Raw genomic sequence first — 22,193 nt, forward strand, 5'->3', positions numbered from 1 at the left:
GCCCCTGTGGCTATGGGCACATGGCCGCAGAATATGATAGAAGAGGCATTGCAAAGGGCACACTGTGACACTTGAGAGACCCTTGGAGCACCAAGGAGTAAGCATGAAATCATGGGGAAAAAATAGAAGGCTCAGCCTAAGGCAGCAGTAACTTTGAGTACTCTTGTTTGAGGACCTATGCATAAACATATAGGGCCAGATTCTACATATGGTGCTGCAAAAAATGGTGCTGAAAAAAAGTAAACCTAGGTGTATTCTATAAACTACACCTAAAGTTAGGTGCGGTTTATAGAATAAGCCTAGTGTCTGTCCATTTGACTAAATTTAATTGCAGGTATTTACGCCAAATAAAACTTGGAGTAAATGTAGGCAACTAAGTTAGGGGTGGAGCGTATGTATTGTATCTCAGCATACATAGATCTTAGAAACACCCATGACCCACCCATTCCATGCCCATGGCCATGCCCCTTTTCGGTCCTTAACAAGAGGAGGAAAAATTCTAGACCTAGTCCTTAATGGAGCGCATGATCTGGTGGAGGAGGTAATGGTGATGAGGAAGCTTGATAACAGTGATAATAATATGATCAGATTTGATATCGGCTTTGGAGTAAATACACATAGGAAATACAATACATTAGTATTTAACTTACATAAAATGAGAAGAACAGTGAAAAAAAAACTTAGTGGAGCAGCTGCAAAGGTCAAAAATTTACATCAGGCGTGGATGCTGTTCAAAAATACCATCATGGAAGCCCAGGCCAAATATGTTCCATGTATTAAAAAAGGAGGAAGGAAGGCCAAACGACAGCCTGCATGGTTAAAAAGTGAGGTGAAGGAAGCTGTTAGAGCTAAAAGAAAATCCTTCAGAAAATAGAAGAAGGATCCAACTGAAAATAATAAGAAACAGAATAAGGAATGGCAAGTCAAATCAAAGCGATGATAAGGAAGGCAAAGAGGGACTTTGAAAAAACGATTGTGTTGGAAGCAAAAACACATAGTAAATTGTTTTTTAGGTATATTAAAAGCAAGATGTCAGCAAAAGAATCAGTTGGACCATTAGATGACTGAGGGGTAAAAGGGGCATTCAGGTAAGACAATGCCATAGCAGAGAGATTAAATGAATTCCTTGCTTTGGTATTCACCAATGAAGATTTGTGAGAGATACCAATGCCAGAAAAGATATTCAAAACTGACAAGCCAGAGAAACTGAATGAAATCGCTATAAACCTGGAAGATGTAATGGTGCAATTTGACAAACTGAAGAGTAGCAAATCGCCTGGACTAAATGGTACTCATCCCAGAGTACTGACAGAACTGAAAAATGAACTAATGAGACAAAGCCAACATGGACTTAGTGAAGGGAAATCTTGCCTCACCAATCTATTACATTTCTTTGGAGGGGTGAACAAACATGGATAAAGGTGAGCCGGTCAATATTGTGTATCTGGATTTTCAAAAGGCATTTGACAAAGTACCTCATGAAAGACTCCAGAGGAAATTGGAGAGTCATGGGATAGGAGGTAGTGTACTATTGTGGATTAAAAACTGGTTAAAAGATAGAAAACAAAGAGTATGGTTAAATAGTCAGTATTCTCAATGGAGAATGGTAGATAGTGGGGTTCCCCAGGGGTTTGTGCTGGGACCGCTGCTTTTTAACATATTCATAAATGATCTAGAGATGATAGTAACTAGTGAGGTAATTAAATTTGCTATCGACACAATGTTTTTCATAATTGTTAAATTGCATGAGTATTGTGAAAAATTACAAGAGGACCTTATGAGACTGGTAGACTGGGCATCAATGTGGCAGATGACGTTTAATGTGAGCAAGTGCAAAGTGATGCATGTGGGAAAGAAGAACCCGAACTATAGCTACATAATGCAAGGTTCTACATTAGGAGTCACCAACCAGGAAAGGGATCTAGGTGTCATCATTGATGATGCATTGAAACCCTCTGCTCAGTGTGTGGTGGCAGCTAAGAAAGCAAATAGAATCTTAGGTATTATTAGGAAAAGAATGGAAAACAAAAATGAAGACGTTATAATGCCTTTGTATCACTCCATGGTGCAACCGCATCTTGTATATTGGGTGCAATTCTGGTCACCACATCTCAAAAAAGATATAGTGGAATTAGAAAAAGTACAGAGAAGGGGATGAGACGACTTCCCTATGAGGAAAGGCTAAATTGGCTAGGGCTCTTCAGCTTGGAGAAAAGAAGACTGAGGGGAGATATGATAGAGATCTAAAAATAATGAGTGGAATGGAATGGGTAGACGTGAATACTCATTCAAAAAATCAAAAATACTAGGACTAGAGGGCTTACAATGAAGCTACAAATGAAGCTACAACGTAGTAAATTTAAAATGAATCAGAGAAAATATTTCTTCACTCAATGTGTAATTAAACTGTGGAATTTGTTGCCAGAGAATGTAGTAAAAGCAGCTTAAAAAGGTTTGGATAGCTTCCTATAAGAAATGTCATAAGCCACTATTAAAAGGACTTGGGGAAAATCCACTGCTTATTTCTAGGATAAGCAACATAAAATGAATTGTACTGTTTTGGGATCTTGCCAGGTACTTGTGACCTGCATTGGCCACTGTTGGAAACAGGATGCTGGGCTTGATGGACATTTGGTCTGTCCCAGTATGGCAATACATATGTACTTACATTAGAATTTATGTGCAGATCTTTAGAGAATACGCTTAGCAGGTTCTGCATGTAAATTCTAATTAATGCCAATTATTGTCAATAATTATCTGTGAAGTGGCAATTATTGGCACTCATTGGTTTGTTAAAATAGTTAAGTTGAGAGCGCAAATCAGAATACAACCTGATTTGTGCACGCAACTCCGGTCATACTACGTAGAATCCAGGGGATTATGCTTGCTAGTTGCCAAGTGGCTTTACCCTCCTCTCCTGAAGAACTTTCTATTAGCTCACTAGAGAGGGCTTCCCCCCCAATGCCTAGCACCTCACTGTGTCCTTCAGTTAGTAGTCCAGTTTCTAATGGGGGTGAGATGATTGCACCCAATGGTACAAACTTGGGCTCTTTGTCTAGAGTCCCTATACCCAAGTCAGTTTACTTTGTTGAGGTTGGAGATATTCCTCTCCCTGAATATGGACAAAATATTACCTTGCAGGATGTTTGGACTATGGTGATCAGGACTGAGTCCATGATAAGATCTCAGGTTCAGCAGTTATGAACCTTCACTCATAAATTGTTCCAAAAGCTAGACATATGGACATTAAATTTGGTTCAATGGATAAGAGACTCTATGAATTGGAGCATTAGATTTCCACTCTTCAGGTTTCAGGAGTTTTAGTGATTAGAGATAGTCTGACATTGCACTTTGCGATGAAGAAGCTAGAAAATTCACTGTGATCCAAAAGCCTGAGTTTTTTGAATTTTCCTCAAACAAGAATGCTTTCATATGAGATTCACTTGGATGAATATTTTAAGGAGATGCTAAAAATTTCAACTCCTCAAGAAAAATCACTGCTCAATGCTATTATATTTCACACTGCTTCCATGTGGAAAACCCTTATAAGAATATAAGAACATAAGTGTTGCCATACTGGGACAGACTGAAAGTCCATCAAGCCTAATATCCTGTTTCCAATAGTGGTCAATCCAGGTCAAATGTACTTGGCAAGATCCCAGAACAGTAAAATAGATTTTATACTGCTTATCTTAGAAATAAACAGTGGATTTTCTCAAGTTTATCCCAATAATGACTTATGGAATTTTCTTTTAGGAAATTATCCAACCTTTTTAAAACCTTGCAAAGCTGTTTTTAACATATTCTCTGGCAACAAATTCCAGAGTTTAATTACTCACCGAGTGAAGAAATATCTTCTCTGGTTTTTTTTAAATTTATTACATAGTACCTTTATTATGTGCTCCCTAGTCCAAGTATTTTTGGAAAGAGTAAACAAGCAATTCACATTTACTTGTTCCATTCCACTCAGTATTTTATAAAGCTCTATCATCTCTTGTCCGAGCTAAGCCCTAACCACTTTAGCCCTTCCTCATAGGGAAGTCGTCCCATCCCCTTTACCATTTTTGTTGTCCTTATCTGTACCTTTTCTAATTCAGCTATCTCTTTTTTGAGATGTGGTGACCAGAGTTGCATATAGTATTTGAGGTGCAGTCACACTATGGAGCGATACAAAGGTATTATAACATTTTCATTTTTGTTTTCCGTTTTTTTTTCCTAATTTTCAACATATCATCAACAATGCCACCTAGATCCTTTTCCTAGATAGTGAGTGCTAATGTGGCACCTTGCATCACATAGCTATAGTTTGGGCTCCTCCTTCTCATATGCATCACTTTACACATGCTCACATTAAATGTCATCTGCCATTTGGACGCCCAGTCTCCCAGTCTCTTGCAATTTTTCACAATCCTTTTGTGATTTAACAACTTTGAGTCACCTTTGTGTCATCATCAAATTTAATTAACCCACTAGTTTTTCCCATCTGTATATTTATTTATAAATATATTAAAAAGCAGCTGTCTCAGCACAGACCCCTGGGGAACCCCACTGTCCACTCTACTGAACATTTACTTCCTGTCTTCTATCTCTTAAACAATTTTTAATCCACAATAGGACATTAACTCCTAGCCCATGACTTTCTAATATCCTCAGGAGTCTTTCATGAGGTACTTTGTCAAATGCCTTTTGAAAATTCAGATATACAATATCGATTGGTTCACCTTTATCCACATGCTATTCACCCCTTCAAAGAAATGTAGTAGATTGGTGAGCAAGATTTCCCTTGACTAAATCCATGATGGTTTTATCTCATTAATGCATGCTTATGTATATGCTCTGCAATTTTGTTCTTTATAATAGTCTCTACCAGTTTGCCCGGCACTGACGTCAGACTCACAGGTTTATAATTTCCTGGATCACCTCTGGAACCCTTGGGGGAGCTAGTTTAGATTTGACTATTTCCTTGAAAGTTCTAATGATAATATTAAAACTAGGCCTACCCTCTTTGTCACATTCTCCACAGATAAGCATAAATTGAAGGTTTTTAAAGCTTACTTGAAAAAAAATAGAAATTACTTATTTTTTGGGCAAAAAATTCTGATTTTTCCTAAAGTGGCTAGATCCACTCAACTGAGAAGGAAGCAATTCCTGGAATTAAAAGTTCATACCCTTGCTTTGGGACCTACTTTTTTTTATCTGGTTCCCATGCAAATGGTTAGATGGTTGGCAGGTGAAGAATTATGTCTTGTTTGACTCTCCAAAACTTGAAACTTTTCTGAATAATAGTAAACGTTCCTAGGGATTGTTTTTTCTGTCAGGTGAGATTAGGTTGTCTAATTATTAATACTCCTAGAATAGTTTAGAATGATTCCACTGTGGGATGGAATTAATTCTATGTATGTTTTCTTTACATCATTTTTCTTTTGGTTATTGGGTAAGAGGGCTCCTGTAACATGGGCTTCTGCACCGTTTAATGTAGAGTCACTTCTGTTATTTTTATTTTATGTATATGGTATAGTTTTTTTTTTTGCATATTCCCCTGGATTCTATATATCATGCCAGGATTTCCATGCGGAAATCAAAGCATATTCCATAACAATGTGTATAACCTAATGGGTTAACAAGCTATTCAGCACTGATAACTGCCAATTAACAAGCAGTGATTGACACTAATTGGCATTAATTAGAATTTATGCGCAGAACTGTCTAAGCATATTCTATAATCTGCTATGTGTAAACTCTAAGGGCCCTGTTTACTAAGCCACGTAATCGGTATCTTTAACGTGTGTTAACTGTGTGCACACCTACAATATCCCTATAGGCACCTACATGGTTAGCACACACGCTAATTGTAGGTGCTTTAAAAATGCTAACATGCCTAAGTCACATAGTTGAAAAGGGGGCATGGCTATAGGCGTGGAATGGGCGGATTGTGTGTGTTTCTAGAGTCTACATTGTTATAGAATACACCGAGTCTGAGCCTAATTTAGGCATCAGCATTTATACCAGGTTTTACTTGGCACAGCTGCCCGTGACTAAATTTAGTCACATGGACCAGCACTCAGCGTATTCTATAAACCACACAAAAACTTAAGACATATTCTATAAAGTATGCCTAAATTAAATTTACTTTATGGAATGCACTTAGGCAAATTTCATTTTGGTGACAAATTTTTAGGCATGATATATAGAATCTACTCCATTTTAGATATGTAAACTTTCCAATAAAACAAAAGAAAGAAAAAACTTTCTTAACTGGCCACTTTTGTTTTTTAAATTTGAGTGCAGAGTTCATTACTGTGAACCTTGAAGCAGTAGAAGACTGTATGGTGCAGCCACTCCTACATTACATGGTGATCATAGAGGAGGAAATGGTCTGATAGCATTACCCTTCTAAGTTAGGATGGCCATATTCCCCCCTTAAGTCTGTCAGCCATGTCCTCTCATACTGCTCTTTAGAGATTCTTACTGACAGAGAAGACTGTTCTAAACACACATGCATTCCAGTTCCTGTAACTTTGCATTCTCCTTTCACTCTCTCACCTTGAATATAGTAAGTCTCCCACTTCTTCCCTCTGCATGAACAAGCAACCTACATGTGCCAGGATTACTTGTATAGCTATGGCAAACCAGCAGGAGAAATCAAGTGGAAAAGAGAACTGAGCATGCTCAACTTAACATGCTTGCTGTTTAACTTTGTTTCAGTAAGTAACATATACAGTTTATCCAATTCATTTTTGGGTTACCGTTACCATAATATTGAGGACATTTGTATTACTATGCCCATGTTAAATATTTTTTTACAACACATTTTGGATGCTTTTCAATTTTCATATTAAATAGTTTTGTGAGCCTACATTCCAATATTTGTTGTATGAGCTTTAATGCATAAGCACCATAAGCTGGACCATGTGGGCACATATGCAATACATTTTAATAACAAGTTAAGGCTTCCTTGCTCATATAAGTGCTTGCACCTAGGTTGTGAAAGTACATACACAAATTATAGTGCATATTTGCAAAGGGTGGGGGGTGTATATATAGGTGGTACTCACATGCATGCATATTATAGAATACTATAATTTATACACGCATCTCTGGCATTTGGGCACTATCATACCGACTCTGTGGCCTGCCTTAATTGCTTGTGACCAGAGGCATAGCCAGCCCTCTGAGTTTTGGCAGCCCTCTGAGTTTTGGGGAAGCCCAGAGGTGGACTACGAGAGCAACATATTCCTTCCTCCCCTCCTCTCCTCGCCCCCCATCACCACATTAAAATTAGTACCTTTGCTGGCGGGAATGCTGAAGCCCTACCAGTTAAAGAAATTCCCTGCCGACCTGCTCTTTCTCATGCTACTGTAATAACCCAGAAGTCAACAGAGTGCCTCCAGCCACCAATGGTGGGACTCCCTGACAATGTTCAGTTGTTGCGCAAACTGAGCATGTGCAAGAACTCTCAGTGTTGGTGGCTGGAGGCATCCTGCTGACTTCTGAGTTACTGCAGCAGGCTTTGGCATCCCCACCAGCCATTTAACAGGTGCAATGCAATGCAATTTTAGAGGAGTTCTGAGACTTCCCCCAAGGCTACATCACTGCCACATGCTGCAGCATTGAGTTTCAGAGTTTAACCATTCATTGAATGAAAAAAAATGTCTCTGATTTATTTTTAACTACTACTTAGTAACTTCATGTCATGTCCCCTAGTCTCTGCATTTTTGAATTTGATTTATGTTTACATTTGATTTATGTTTACTCATTCACTCCACTCAGGATTTTATAGACCTTTGCCATATCTCTCCTCAGCTGTCTCTTCTCCAAACTAAAGAACCCCATGAGAGTTACTGTTCTCTGTACCCTTATTCTAATTCCACTATCCACCTTATAATCGAAAGAGAAAAACGCCTATATTCCGACCTAAATCAGGAGATGGACGTCTTTCTCTCGCAGGTGCCCAAATCGGTATAATCGAAAGCCGATTTTGGGCGTCTTCAAATGCACTCCGTCGCAGGAACGAATAAAGTTGATGGGGACGTGTCGGAGGTGTGGTGAAGGCGGCACTGGGGCGTGGTTATCAGCCGAGCAGAGATGGGCGTCTTTAGGTGATAATCGAAAAAAAGGTGTTTTTACCGCGATTTTGGGTCACTTTTTTTTTTTTACCCTTTTTTCACAAACAAGTCCCAAAAAAGTGCCCCAACTGACCAGATGACCACTGGAGGGAATCGGGGATCACCTGCCCTGACTCCCCCAGTGGTCACTAACCCCCTCCCACCAAAAGAAACCCACTTTACAAACTTTTTTTGCCAGCCAGTATGCCAGCCTCAAATTCCATACCCACCTCCATGACAGCAGAATGTGTTCAATCCTCTGACAGCCTTTCCCTGGTTCTGATGTGGCTCTCAGGTGAGTGTGACACCTTTTCTGTTAAGGGCACTGCAGAGTCACATCAGCAATGCATTGTGGTGGGTGTAGGGTATTGGACTCTGTGATTCCACTAGCTTGTGTGAAATGCTCACGATGTTAGTAGTTGGTAGGCTCTACTCCCATGGTGCTTTTCCCTCTGCTTACTGGGTCAGAGTGTGCCCTGTTTTGTTTCCGGTAGTCCATGAGGTAGTGGCCATTTGTGTAAGACAGTTTTAGATCCCTTTCATGTGTTAGCCACGTTACAGCACTTAGTTCTTACCTTGAATGTTGCTGAAAGAGGGCATTGTACACCATTCTGCCAGCTGGGACCTACTGCTAATCTCAGTATTAGCAAGACTCGTTGCCAGTGGGGCACAACCTGTGATCTGCAGTTAACTGTGAGTAAAGGTGCTTATTCAAATAAAGGACGTTTTCAGCGAGATTAGTCTTCAGGTGTGAACTGCTGTGCCAAGGTTATACAGCAGCAACAAGTCCTGTCCCTGGAGCACTTTTAGTGGGTACTGCAGTGCACTTCAGGCAGGCAGACCCAGGCCCATCCCCCCCCACCTGTACTACTTGTGGTGGTAAATGGAAGGCCTCTAAAACCCACTGTACCCACATGTAGTTGCCCCTTTCACCCCTAAAAGCTATGGCAGTGTTGTACATTTGTCCCTCCCATGACCAATTGGCTTGGATTAGGACGTTTCTGAGCTGGGCGTTTTTATTTTCCATTATCGCAAAAAAAAAAAAACAAAAAAAAAACGCCCAGCTAAGAAAGGACAAAATCCATGGGCATTTGGTCCGTTCAAACCATATTTTCGAAACAAAAGATGGACGCCCATTTTTTTTGAAAATACGGTCTGTCCCGCTTCTTCACGTACCCGTTTTCGGACATAGACGCCCATGGAGATGGGCGTTCACGTTCGATTATGCCCCTCCACATCTTTTTTTTTTTTTTTTTAGATATGGTGACCAGAATTACAGACAGTACTCAAGGTGCAGTGACAATATAGCACGATACAGTGGCATTATGATATTTTTTGTTTTATTCTATATTGCTTTCCTAATAATTTCTAACATGCTATTCATTTTTTTTGGCCTCTGTCCATGATGACAGATCCTCTTCCTATGTGGTGACTCCTAATGTGAAACTAAGTATCATGTAGCTATAAATTGGGTTATTGTTCCCTACGTACATCACTTCGCATTTGTCCACATTAACTTTTATCTGCTATTTGGATGCCCAATCTTCTAGTCTCACAAGGTCCTCTTGCAATTTCTCACAATCCATATGTGATTTAACAACTTTGAATAGTTTTGTATCATCTGCAAATTTGATCACCTCATGCATCATTCCCATTTCCAGATCATTTATATTTAAAAAATGGAGTTGGGGGAGATAATGGGACATAGGTAGATTTTGAAATTAAGAGCTACGAGGATGGATGGATGGGCAAACCAGAGGTCCGTTGGAAAAGGCAGGCTTTGAGCAGCTGTTTAAATTTAGAAAATGGAAGTGGTAAAGCATTCCACAGATTGGGTCCTGCATAGCAGAAGGCGGTATCATGGGACACATCAAGGTGAAGATGTAATGTACACGCATTATAAGAAGATACATGAGATAGAGCAAGGTGGAGAACATAGCTATGTTTTGCTTCTCTCTGTTCTACCTGTGGGATTTTCCCTCCTAAAAATGGTGAAATGGAAGGGAGTTCTGAAGTGCTTGGTTGACTAAAGAGAAGCCAAAGCCATTGGAGGTCCTGATGGGGGAACGTGTGCCACAGGCTTCTCCTAAATTGTGATGTTACTCAGCAAAAGAATCCATCTGATCGGCTTTAGCAGCGAGTTTGCTGATACACAGGTATTTAACCCTGGATTCTATATACAGCGCCCAACCAAGGTGTGTGCCCAACTAACGGGCCCTTTTACTAAGGCCTGTCAAATTGGAACTACCGCCGGCTACCTCAAGCCCCGAGCGGTAATTCCATTTTTGACGCACATACAAAAAATGTGGTAGAATACATTTTCCACTTTCTACCGCATGCTGCTTACCCAGTGGTAAGTGGCAGTTTACATGTGCTGACGCTTACTACTAAGTCAATGGGTGGCAGTAAGGTCTCAGGCCGAAAATGGATGCACGCTCATTTTAATTATGCCGCACGTCCATTTTTAGCCAAAAAATGCCTTTTTTCCAGGTGCACTGAAAAATGGACCTGCGCGCGTCCAAAACGCTTGACTGCACCAGTGCAGGCCACTTTTCAGCGCGCCTTAGTAAAAGGGCCTCTAAATTGGCTAATGATCCAATTAGTGTCAGTAACAGGGTACTAACTGGCTCCAATTTGAATTTGCACGCACATCTTTGCTATGCGCTATTCTGTAACAATTTGTGTCCAAATCCCATAATACACAACCCAAAAGGGAGCGTGGCCACAAGAGGTGCATGGGTGGGTCAGAGGCATTTCTAAAATTTGCACTCAGTGTTATAGAATACTGGGGATGTGTGTCCAAATTGGGAGCTGAGAATTACACCTGTTTCAGCAGGTGTAAATTTGGGCATCAAAATCAGCACTCAATGCCATTCTATAATGGGTGCTCATCTATGAATGCCCATCATAGAATGACATTGAGCTGATTTTTTTGGTGCTGATTGTTGAGCACCATTTATTGAATCAAACCCATAATGTGTATCAATCTTTCAGAGCTTTGTGATCCGAGGACACTAGGCATTTGTTAGTTCTAGCACTGCATAAGGTTCATTTGGTTGCATCTAAGATGGGAGCTTTTTTAATAGCTGGCCCCCAAGAACGGAAAATGTTACTGATTGAGCGTAGAATGATTCCCAGAAGAAATGTTTGAATGCATATTTGTTTTCACTGGCCTTTCTCATAGTTTAAATGAAATCAGTTACTGACTAGTTTAATAGATTAAAAGACTTGATATACCACCCTTCTTAACTAAAAAGTCAGAGTGGTTTACAATATTAAAAAGAAAAACTTCAGGAAAGAACTCCATTTTATTATAGGAAAGGTTACACACAAGATCATTCACTCCAATTAAAATACATATCATATAAATCCACATTCTCTTTATCTCTGCAGGTTCCCCTCATACCCCCAGCAATCAATCTGATACCTCAAAAGAATGCCCAAAAAATATATTTTCAATTTCTTCTTAAATTGTTGCAAAGGACCCTCTTAACTCCAACAGCAATTTGTTCCACTGCTTTGAAGCTCGCCAAAAAAAAAAAAAGCACCCTCCCTTGTAGACATTAAGTGCACTTGAGATGACCTGGGGAGAGCCAATAATGAAAGACTATCTGATCACAAGTCCCTTCCTGGAATAAATCATAGCCTTCAAATAAGCAGGAGTTCTCAGAACAATGGCTTTATAAACTAAAACCAAAACCTTATACAAAGAACAAAACTCCATCGGCAGTCAATGGAAATGAATAAACAAAAGTGTCACATGTTCAAACCGACCCACCTCAAGCCAAACCTTAGGCACAGTTTATAGAACATACCTAGGGCACATCCACATGACTAAATCTAGTCATAGGAATATACGCCAAGTATATCAAAGAACGCATCTCTTTCAAAATCTGCACCTTAGTCCATAAGATTATCTATGGACTAGTCCCAGATTACATGATTGACCTAATCAATCTCCCAATCAGAAATAGTACCAGTTCATCATGGTCTTACCTGAATCTCCATTACCCAAATTGCAAAGGACTAAAATACAAGACAACCCATGCGTCCAACTTCTCTTACATAGGCACGCGCCTGTGGAACGCATTGCCACAAGTGGTGAAAACAACTTATGATTACCTAAAATTCAGAAAGTCATTAAAGACTCACCTATTCGGAAGAGCATATCCAAATGACCCAACTTAAATGACTCAACCCTGCAACACTTCACTATAAAAAGATCGTATGGAACATTAATGAACCCTTTTACCTCAACCCAACTTGATTGAATCTTATCTTCCCTATCCCAATACAACATTTTGTACCTATCCCGTACCGAATTTGGCGAATGCTTTCACGGTATTATGTAAGCCACATTGAGCCTGCAAATATGTGGGAAAATGTGGGATACAAATGTAACAAATAAATAAATAAAATAAAACTTAGTGTACATGCTGACAACAAAGTTAGGTGCAGAGCGGGTGAATTCTATAACAACATGCATAAGTTTTAGTAATGCCCATAATCTTCTCATTCGACGTCCATGGCCACACCCCCTTTTTGGCAGCATACCTTAGAATTTACACTCATCACTTTATAGAATAACACTTAACAAACTGTGTGAATGAATTCTAATTAAAGCCAATTAATGTCAATAATTGCCTGGTAATTGGTAATTATCGGTGCTGATTGGCTTTTTAAGATAATTATGTTGTGCACGCAATATAGAGAATATGACGTGAATTGCGCACACAACTCCTGTCACACTAATAGAACCAGGGGGATAATGTGGAAGTCTGGTAGGTCAGTTTTCTTTTTTAAAAAGATTTGCGTGTGTCTTTGTATTGTTTTGTTTGAATATAAATGTGCATCAATGAGATGAGAAGTGAATTGATCCTAGTTAGTGGAAAACTTCAGCTATAGATTTCACTGCGAACTTTGAGGCATGAAGCATGGCAGTAGATCACATGAATGAAAGAGGTACTATTTCAGAAAACTTTACAAAGGACTTTGGGGATTACAGTGGTGGTAAATGATTCAGAGATACTTTGAAAGGAGAAAAGTATGAGGACCTATCTGTAATGACTGTTTGGGGGGCCAGTTTAGCTTACTTTATGCTCCCTGGGTGACTCTGAATAAACCTAAAGTAGTCAGCCTTGACAGCTTATGAGACTCTATAACAAGGCTGGAGAAATCCCTATGCTCAAATGCAAAATTTATCAACCCAATTATAAGACTCAGTGAAAAAGATTGCTATTTTAGATGCTAATGTGGATGGTAATCAGAAGCGGCTGGATCTGGAAAGAAAGATTACTAAAATATATGAGAGACGATTTTCTAATTAAAGAAAATCTTGTTCTTCAGAACAAAATAGAGCAATTAGAAAATACTGTCAGGCACTTCAATTTAAGGTTTAATAATTTTCCTAAACTGTCTGTAACTAGGCTGCTTGATTTGGGGGTGGATCCAAGAACAAGGAAGGGATTATTTTCCATTCAATATGCACAAACATGTGGAGATTCCATTTTTAAATTCACAAGCCTCTTTTAAGGTTTAGATATAGCACTGCTGTAAAGGAAGTGCAAGTTCTCAGTGAGAAACTTCATGGGGAGTTGCTCTATAAAAATTCACTTGCAGGCCTGTGGGTACAAAACTAGACTTATGGTTTAAAAATGTCCTGCTTAAGTTTGAAACCTACAATTACTGGGGGACAATACTGAGCCTCTGCAGTCAGAATATTACTTTAAATGTTGGACACAGCATTTAGAAAGCTATGTTCAGCATCGTTACATGTATGATTAAGGATGCCAAGTGGATCCAGAGTCAAAGGACAGGGTTGATCCAGTCCTGGATTTAACCCTTTGCATGCAAGGACTTGTAGTTCTGAATTCCCCATTGCATTCCCTAAGAAAAGCAAGACTACAAGTCTCAGCATGCACTGGGGTAAACCCAGGACTGGATCAACCCTATCCTGCAAATTTGGATCCAGTTGGCAGCCTTATATATGATCAGTGATGCTGAATATAAATGTGTAAAGGAAATTCTATAAACTGAGTGCTAAGATTTGTAAGTCCATCGTCCTCCTGATTCTATAAAAGTCGCCAAAAATTGTGCACGCAAATGTAGACGTGTTCCCGATTTGCATGCACAATAATGAGACAATCAGTGCCAATAATTGGCTTTTTAACAAGCAATTATCGGCACTAATTAAATTTAATTGGGACTTACCCGCGTAAAGTTTACAAGTGGTCCAAAAAAGGGGCTCAGAAATGAAAGGGTCATGGGCATTTCAGGGTGGATCGGGGGCGTGGTTTGGAGTTACGCATATAATTGTAGAATAATGGTGCTCCACATGTAAATTTAGGTGCAGGCATCTGCACCACATTTTTCATTTAAGCCTTAATTCTATAAACTGTGCCAAATTTTAGGCACCAACCAGTTATAGAATACCAATTCCACGGAGGGGGGGGGGGGGGGGTATAAGGGGGTTTGGCCCCAATTTTTTAGGTGCCATATATAGAATCTAGCCCTGTGCGCATAAATGTTTAGAATACTAACCCTTATGCCTATATGTGCTGCCAGGATGCCTAAGCGCTATTCTTCAAATACCCACTTAACTTACTGGGCAGGTATTGCAAGAGAAGCATACAGAGACAGAACATGGGTGGGACATTGGTGGGGCGACACAAGAGGAGCTAGGGTATCAAAAAGATGTTTGGAGTGATGTATTCCAAGTTTGAGCTTAATTGTCTGGTCAGAGGGAGCCAAATGTGTCGAGGCTCAGTTGAGATTGTTCTATTAATGAATGATATTGCTTAAATCTCTAATTTTGGGTTGTCACCTATACCTATGTTGGAGATGTTGGTCGGCATAAGGGAAAAGGTAATAAGCGAATGATTCATCCAAGGTAGTGGGTACAGGGAAAAGGAATGTATGTTCTTGGTCATGGAGGAAGACAAGAGAACAAAGTCTAGGGTATGACCGTAAATATGTGTGGGTCTGGTGATGTGCTGGAGAAGATCAAGATCAATAAGCAGGGAGGAAAAATCCCAGGTGAGGGAACTCAAGAGTCATCAATGTGAAAGTTAAAATTCCCCCCCCCCCCAAATGATAGGAGATACTGTATTGATACAGTAGTCAGTTAATATGGTCTGAAGCAGTTGAAATGAGTGAAAAGAAGGGGGGGGGGTGGGTGGTAGATTAGGAAGAAATCTGTTGGGAAGGCCAATTTGTCGGAAATTTAGGAATTCCATTCTTGGATGACAGCAAGGCTGGAAGTTTATTAGGGGCGATCATGAGAAATACATTATGGCTATGCCCCCACCGCATTCACAGCGAGATTGGAGAGCACAGCAACCGAGGGGAGCCTGAAAGATAGCAATACAGCAGCAATCAGCAACACAGCGGTAGTGCAGCAGGTAGAATAGCAGGTAGAGTCAAATAGCCGGATGGCTTCTCTACCATTCCGGATACCTAGACTGCAACTTCTTAACAACAGAGACCAAGCAGTGTCTCAACTCACTTCATTGCAAAAAAACTTTAAGGAGGAAACCAAAGACAAAATAGTATTTCATAAATTTCATGCAAGACATGTTGGCTAATGGCCATGCAGAGCCAGCTCTACCTTTAAAAGAAAATGAAGATTGAGGGTACCTACCTACCTTTGGAGAAACCAGGCCAGGTCAGAATTGGGTTTGACTCCAGAACTCGGTTCCAAGGAATCTCATGCACCAATGTACTTCTCTCTGGTCCTGACATGATCAACAGCTTATTAGGGGTTCTGATCCACTTCAGAAAAGAACCAATTGCAATAACAGCTGACATACAGCAAATGTTCTACTGTTTTGTCATATACCCAGACTACAGAAACAATGTGTGGTACCATGACAATGACATCAACACAGATGTTGTGGAATATAGAATGACAGTCCATGTCTTTGGCAATAGTGCATTACCAGCAGTAGCTGCATATGAGCTCTGAAGGACAGCACAAGAAGGAGAAAGAGAGTATGGCACAGATGCCAGACATTTTGCAGAAAGAGGCTTTTATGTGGACAATGTGTTGAAGTCCTTACCTACTGAAAGAGAAGCAATTGCCTTGTTAAAGAGAACCCAAGCAATGCTAGCAGAGGCTGATCTATGACTTCATAAAATTGCTTCTAACAGTCCAAAAGTAATGAGAGCATTTCCTTCAAAAGATCATGCTAAAAACTTATAGACTTAGAACTGAGAATAGATACACTTCCACTTCAGCGAAGCATTGGGTTACATTGGGACCTAAAAAGAGATGTCTTTACCTTCCAAGTCTCAACTCAAGGCAAACCATATACTCATCGAAGTGTCTTATCCATAGTCAATAGCCTACATGATCCACTGGGATTTATGGCTCCAGTCACCATTCAAGAAAGATCCTTGTTAAGAGAACTGTCTCAAAGTACTGAATGGGTGGGATGACCCATTACCACATGAAATGAGACAAGAATGAGAAAATGGAAATACCACGCATATACATTCCTGCTCCAGTCAGTACTAGAGAGCTGCACGGCTTCCGTCCCCACGGGAATCTCGCGGAACCCGCGGGATTCCCGTGGGGACGGAGGCAGTTCCTGCGGGGTTCCTGTGGGGATGGAAGCTGTTCTGTGGGGTTCCCGCGGGGATGGAGGCAGTTCCTGCGGGGTTCCCGCGGGGATGGAACCAGTTCTGTGGGCTTCCCGTGGAATTGTACGCTCCACCTGCACCAGCCTCTCATCTACCGAATACCAATTTATTTGAGTGCTGTCTCCTCCTCCTCTTCTTCCTTGCTTTAACAGCATAAATGTGGAAAGTCTTCCATTAAGGAGGTGGTAGAGTCACAAATGATGACGGAATTAAAAAGGCATGCTAACCTTAAATGGCTGCATGTGTGTGGATATGTCAAGTGACACTTAGATGGCGACTCTGGCTGTGATGAACTAGAGCTGATACCTGGCAGACTTGAATGGGCTGTGTCTCATACATGGCAATCTGGTGTAGGATGGGCTGGAAAGGGCTTAGACAGCAACTTCAGAGGCTGGAACATGAGGACAGTGCTGGACAGACTTTTATGGTCTGTGTCCCACAAATGAGAACATGAATAGGCTGGAGTGGGCTTCGATGGCAACTCCAGCAGTTGGAACATAAGGATGGGGCCAGATAGACTTCTGTGGTCTCTGTTCCAGAAACACGAAAGAAAGACCATAATCAAGTATATAATATCACACTCGTTGATTTAATGATGACTTGATCATGAGTGTGAATATTGGCAGAATGGATGGACCGTTCAGGTCTATTTGCTGTCACTTACTATGTTACTATTAATCCTCTTTGCTCCCAGGCTGGTGCACAGACCTCAGCTCTGACACAGGCACGAGAATCAGATGTCACCTGACCTACTGGCGTGTGCATGTGGTGACCTCTCAGCACACACTGCCAGTGAATCAGAGACAAATTTTAGATGTGCGCACCAGAGTGTTCCAAGTTCCAACTTCCGTTCCTTCCTTGCCTACAGTGCTGTGGCTCAAATCCAGAGAGAGACTGAGGGAGCTGACTGGAACTTTCTTTTATGTACTATTAAATTCTTACGGGGATGGGTTAAATTCTTAAGGGGATGGGTGGGGATGGGTTAAATTCTTGCGGGGACGGGTGGGGACGGGTTGGGATGGTTTAAATTTTTGCGGGGATGGGTGGGGATGGGTAAGATTCCAGTGGGGATGGGTGGGGACGGGTAAGATTTCTGTCCCCGTGTAACTCTCTAGTCAGTACTGCCAGCCGCAAGGAGATTTGCATCTTCTTAAACACTTTTGTAAAAGTCATAGATGCAGGCCTACTTGAAAGCAACAGTTGCAAAAGGAATATCTCAGGTGGGCTTCATCTTCGACAAGGCCAAGTTAGCACCACAGCTCAATCATACTTTCACACCTAGAACTGCATGGGGCAGTACTGGGCAACGTAGCAGAGCTGATACTGAGCGGAATGGATGTTCAAATAGACACCTGTCATCAAAAGTGCCATCAGAGATTCAGATTTGGAGATCATCAATGACAACTTAGCACCACCTGGGAACTCTGACAACAGACTCCCACAGAAGAAAACAAACTGCTTTACCAGAGTCATCACTGAACCAGTAATCCACGTACCTCACGAAGAAACATGAACTTTGTGAACCACTGTCCACTCCAGAGACTCAAAGACTTTTTCTCTCTCTCCCTTTCTCTTTTATGTTGCTTGTTTTGTGTTGTCTGTTTATCATTTCAGCTCCTGCGAGACAGAGAGAAGAAGTCGTCTGGATGAAAGAAAACCTGAGACAAGAAGAAGTTTGTCAAGCTACTAAAGATCCAGCTTATATGGATTTGCATGCCTATAATGTTTGGTTATTGGTAAAGGATTAATAGTGGTATGTTCTGATAACAGGCAAGGAGTGTCTGCCCCCATTGCATGGGGCAACTTGTTCTGTCTGCTTGTGACACATTACATGTCTGTACATTATTAAGTTGTACATGTGGGGTCCCTGCATCTCTATAGTCCTCTCTGATTTGCCTTTAACATCTGTGCTTTGCTCTCAATGCCTTTTGGAGATTTGTAGTTACTGCTTGCCTCAAGGCATGCTGAGAGGAGAAAGATGGAATCTTTACCTACAGTAGGTCATAGATCCAGTGTGTTGAGAGACCTGAATCTCTCTATGCTGAGGCAATAAACTGTTGCTTGTTTTTTTCCTTTCAGGGTAGAAAGTCAATTATTATTATTTTTCTTTTTTTTTATCTCTATGGCTGTTGTATGGTTACCTGTGTGAGTGACCAAATTACCAAGCACTGCAAGATTTTCCTGTCAGGCAGAGGGGCTGATCACAGACTCACACTGCATGTATAGAATCTCTAATCCATCTCAACACAACTGTAATGATTTGTGTATCTTGTCATCAACTGTACTAAACAAGGAATGGGATTAAGGATTGGCGTTTATTCTTGATAACTAGCAGCCTCAGGTTTAAATCTTTGGATATACAGGGCCAAAATTAACACCTTGTAGAAGCCAAAATGTTTTAAATCTCTTTCAAATAATGCAGTATGTCAATAACTCCTTTCCCTTCAAGATAAGTCCTTTTAAAAGTTGGATTCACCAAGGATTTTTTTCTAAAGCAATATAATTTGAATGAACTGTTAGGAGCCTTCTCAAGGCTCAATTTGCACAGAAATATTAAGCTACAAAGGGTGTCTTATGCTTGCACAGGTCATAAATTGCCAATTAAAATCTCCAATTTAGGCTTATATGCACATAAGATATTCTGCACAGCCTGACATTCTTTCTGAAAAAAACTTGGAACATATTTCATACAGAATAAAAGGGCTTGATTAACCCAAAACTAGGAACTTCTATAAAACAATGTAGTTTTCTGACAATAAGTAAATCTTAAGTTTAAAAAAAAGGTTCAAAGGCCATGTGTATCTCAGAAAAGATATTTATATATCATTATACACATTTTTTTTTTTAGATTAGCCGTACTTGGAACTGCATAATACATTGGTAGGCTCATTGTAATATGTCTAACTATGTCTTTTCCAGTGATCAGTATTACTATCCTGAAAAACACTGACTATAAAATCAACTGCAAACCAGACAAAGGCAAAAGACCACAAAATGCTTGCCCAGATACTAATCACCATATTACTTCACTTAAATATGTTCAAAGCCACTTGCATGGTCCAGCTTCATAGGAATCAGTGAGAAAGGTAAGAGAAACATTTCCCATGTGATATCTGGTTTCAGCATTGACCTGCAAGTGCTATCCAGTTAGTGGCTATATTCAGACCCCTAACCATATAGCTAACCAGATAAAAACTGGCAGCTAACCAGATAAAGCTAGGGCAGCCTTTTTGCTATCATAACTTTATCTAGTTAGCTATCAGGTTAGGGCCTGAATATGGTGCATAACTAAATAATTTCTAGCTTCACCCAAGCTCTGCCCACAGACTGTCCTGGCACTGTTTAGGTATTGTCAGGGCAGTAAGAGTAAACCGGTTAGTGCCACTGAATATCCCTCTCACTAGGGCTGTCGAAAGGGGGGAGCAGGGGGAAGCAAAATTCCCTGGGCCTGGCCTCCAAGAGGGGCCCAGCGCCGGGGGGGGGGGGGGTCTCTCTCTCTCTCCTGCTCCTGACAGGACCCAGGTGATCACGTCCCGACGGAGTAAGAGAGCGCCGAGACACCTTGGAAGCTGGGGAGGAGCAGACACAGCAGGGCTTCAGGCCAGGACCACTGGTTTGGCTAGCATGGGTCCCCTCAGGCACCGCCAGCAGAAGAGGTCTTCCTCCTGCGCTACTCTTCACTCTCTGTCATACTGCCTACCAAGCGGCTGCTTTTCCCCTGAAGCTGCGCATGTTTGGTTTTGAAACTGAGCATGCGCAACGTGAGAGAAAAAGCAGCCGCAGGGGCAGGGCAGGCAATGAAGTGGAGTGAAGAGCACTACAGCGCTGGAGGAAGACTTCTTCTGCTGGCAGGGCCTCGGGATCCCCGTCAGTCAATATCTGGAGTTGTGGCTGAGGAGGTAGCAGCAGTAGTGATCCTGGGGGGCAGAAGCAGTGGCGGTGATTTTGGTGGGCAGCAGTGACAACAATCCTGGGGGGGGGGGGGGGCGGCAGCCCTGCCCTGGGCCCGGCTAAGTCCCTTGGCGGCCTTGCCTCTCACGGCACTTCTCTGGTTAATAGCTCTTGATATCAAATCAAATCAACTCTTGTATACCGCTAATATCCCCTTTCCAGGGTTTAGTGAGAACAAGTTCCAGCATCATGTCTTCCATCGCTAATTCCATCACCATTTGTCTGAACAGAACATTTTGGCACGCATCCACAATCATTCTACTTCTTTCTGTTACTGCAGATGGGACATTCCAATCTACATCTAGCAAGTTGAAATCTCCCAACAACAGCACCTCCCTTTCTTTCGCAGTTTATGGATATCTTCAACCAGACCTTTGCCCAGCTTCTCTATTTAGGTTGCAGGTCTATAGACAACAACCATGTGGACAGAGGTTTCATCTTGTCTTTCTAAGATGATTCATTTTGCTTCCATCTTTCCCCAGGCCCCCTGAAGTTCAGCCATTTTAATATTGCTATTCACATGCAGCGATATTCACCCCTTTTATAGCCATCTCTATCTTTCCTAAAAAAAACCTGGTATGATTGTGACCCATTCATGGGAGTTACTTGAACCTTATTTCTCTAATAGTAAAATATAGGTCTGCCTCTAACATCAGGGCTCGCAGATCATGAACTTTGTTATTCAGCCTGCAAGTATTTGAGGTCAATGCTTTCAAGCTACATTTTGGGGCATGGTTTATTTATTTATTTATTGCATTTGTATCCCACATTTTCCCACCTATTTGCAGGCTCAATGTGGCTTTCATTGCTCTGCCCTGGCTAATGCCATGGCTGAATAGAAATACAATTAATAATAATAACACAAGAATATGAGTAACATGGAGAGGCATAATCGAACGTCGCCGGCGGCGCTACAACTGGCCGGAACCGTATTATCGAAAAAGATGGCCGGCCATCTTTTTTATTCGATAATACGGTTTAGCCCGGCCAAAAGCCTTGGAGGTCGCCGGGTTTGAGATGGCCGGGTTTGTTTTTCAGCGATAATGGGAAAAAATGCCGGCCATCTCCAATCCGGTGAAATCCAAGGCATTTGGTCGTGGGAGGAGTCAGCATTTGTAGCACACTGGTCTCCCTGACATGCCAGAACACCAGCTGGGCACCCTAGGGGTCAGTGCGGTGGACTTCAGAAAAACCTCCCACATGCATAGCTCCCTTACTTTGGGTGCTGAGCCCCCAACCCGCCCCCCAAAACCCACTACCCACAAATGTACCACACTACCAAAGCTCTTAGGGGTGAAGGGGGCAACTACATGTGGGTACAGTGGGTTTTTGAGGGCTTCCATTACCAGCACAAGTCTTACAGGTAGGGGGGATGGGCCTGGGTCCGCCTGCCTTAAGTGCACTGCGGTACCCACTAAAAGTGCTCCAGGGACCTGCATACACGCAGGCCTCTAGGACTTGTTGCTGCTGTATAACCTTGGCACACCAGTTGACACC

At 41.4% G+C, this 22,193-nt stretch overlaps 1 protein-coding gene across 3 annotated transcripts in view; it reads right to left on the reverse strand.

Annotated features, from left to right (window-relative positions):
- The window catches only part of NTNG1 (netrin G1), a 484,639-nt gene that overhangs the window by 385,078 nt on the left and 77,368 nt on the right, over positions 1–22,193 (reverse strand). The window lies entirely within an intron of this gene.

This window comes from Microcaecilia unicolor, chromosome 6 (assembly GCF_901765095.1).
Source record: "Microcaecilia unicolor chromosome 6, aMicUni1.1, whole genome shotgun sequence".
In the NCBI taxonomy this organism is placed as follows: Eukaryota; Metazoa; Chordata; class Amphibia; order Gymnophiona; family Siphonopidae; genus Microcaecilia; species Microcaecilia unicolor.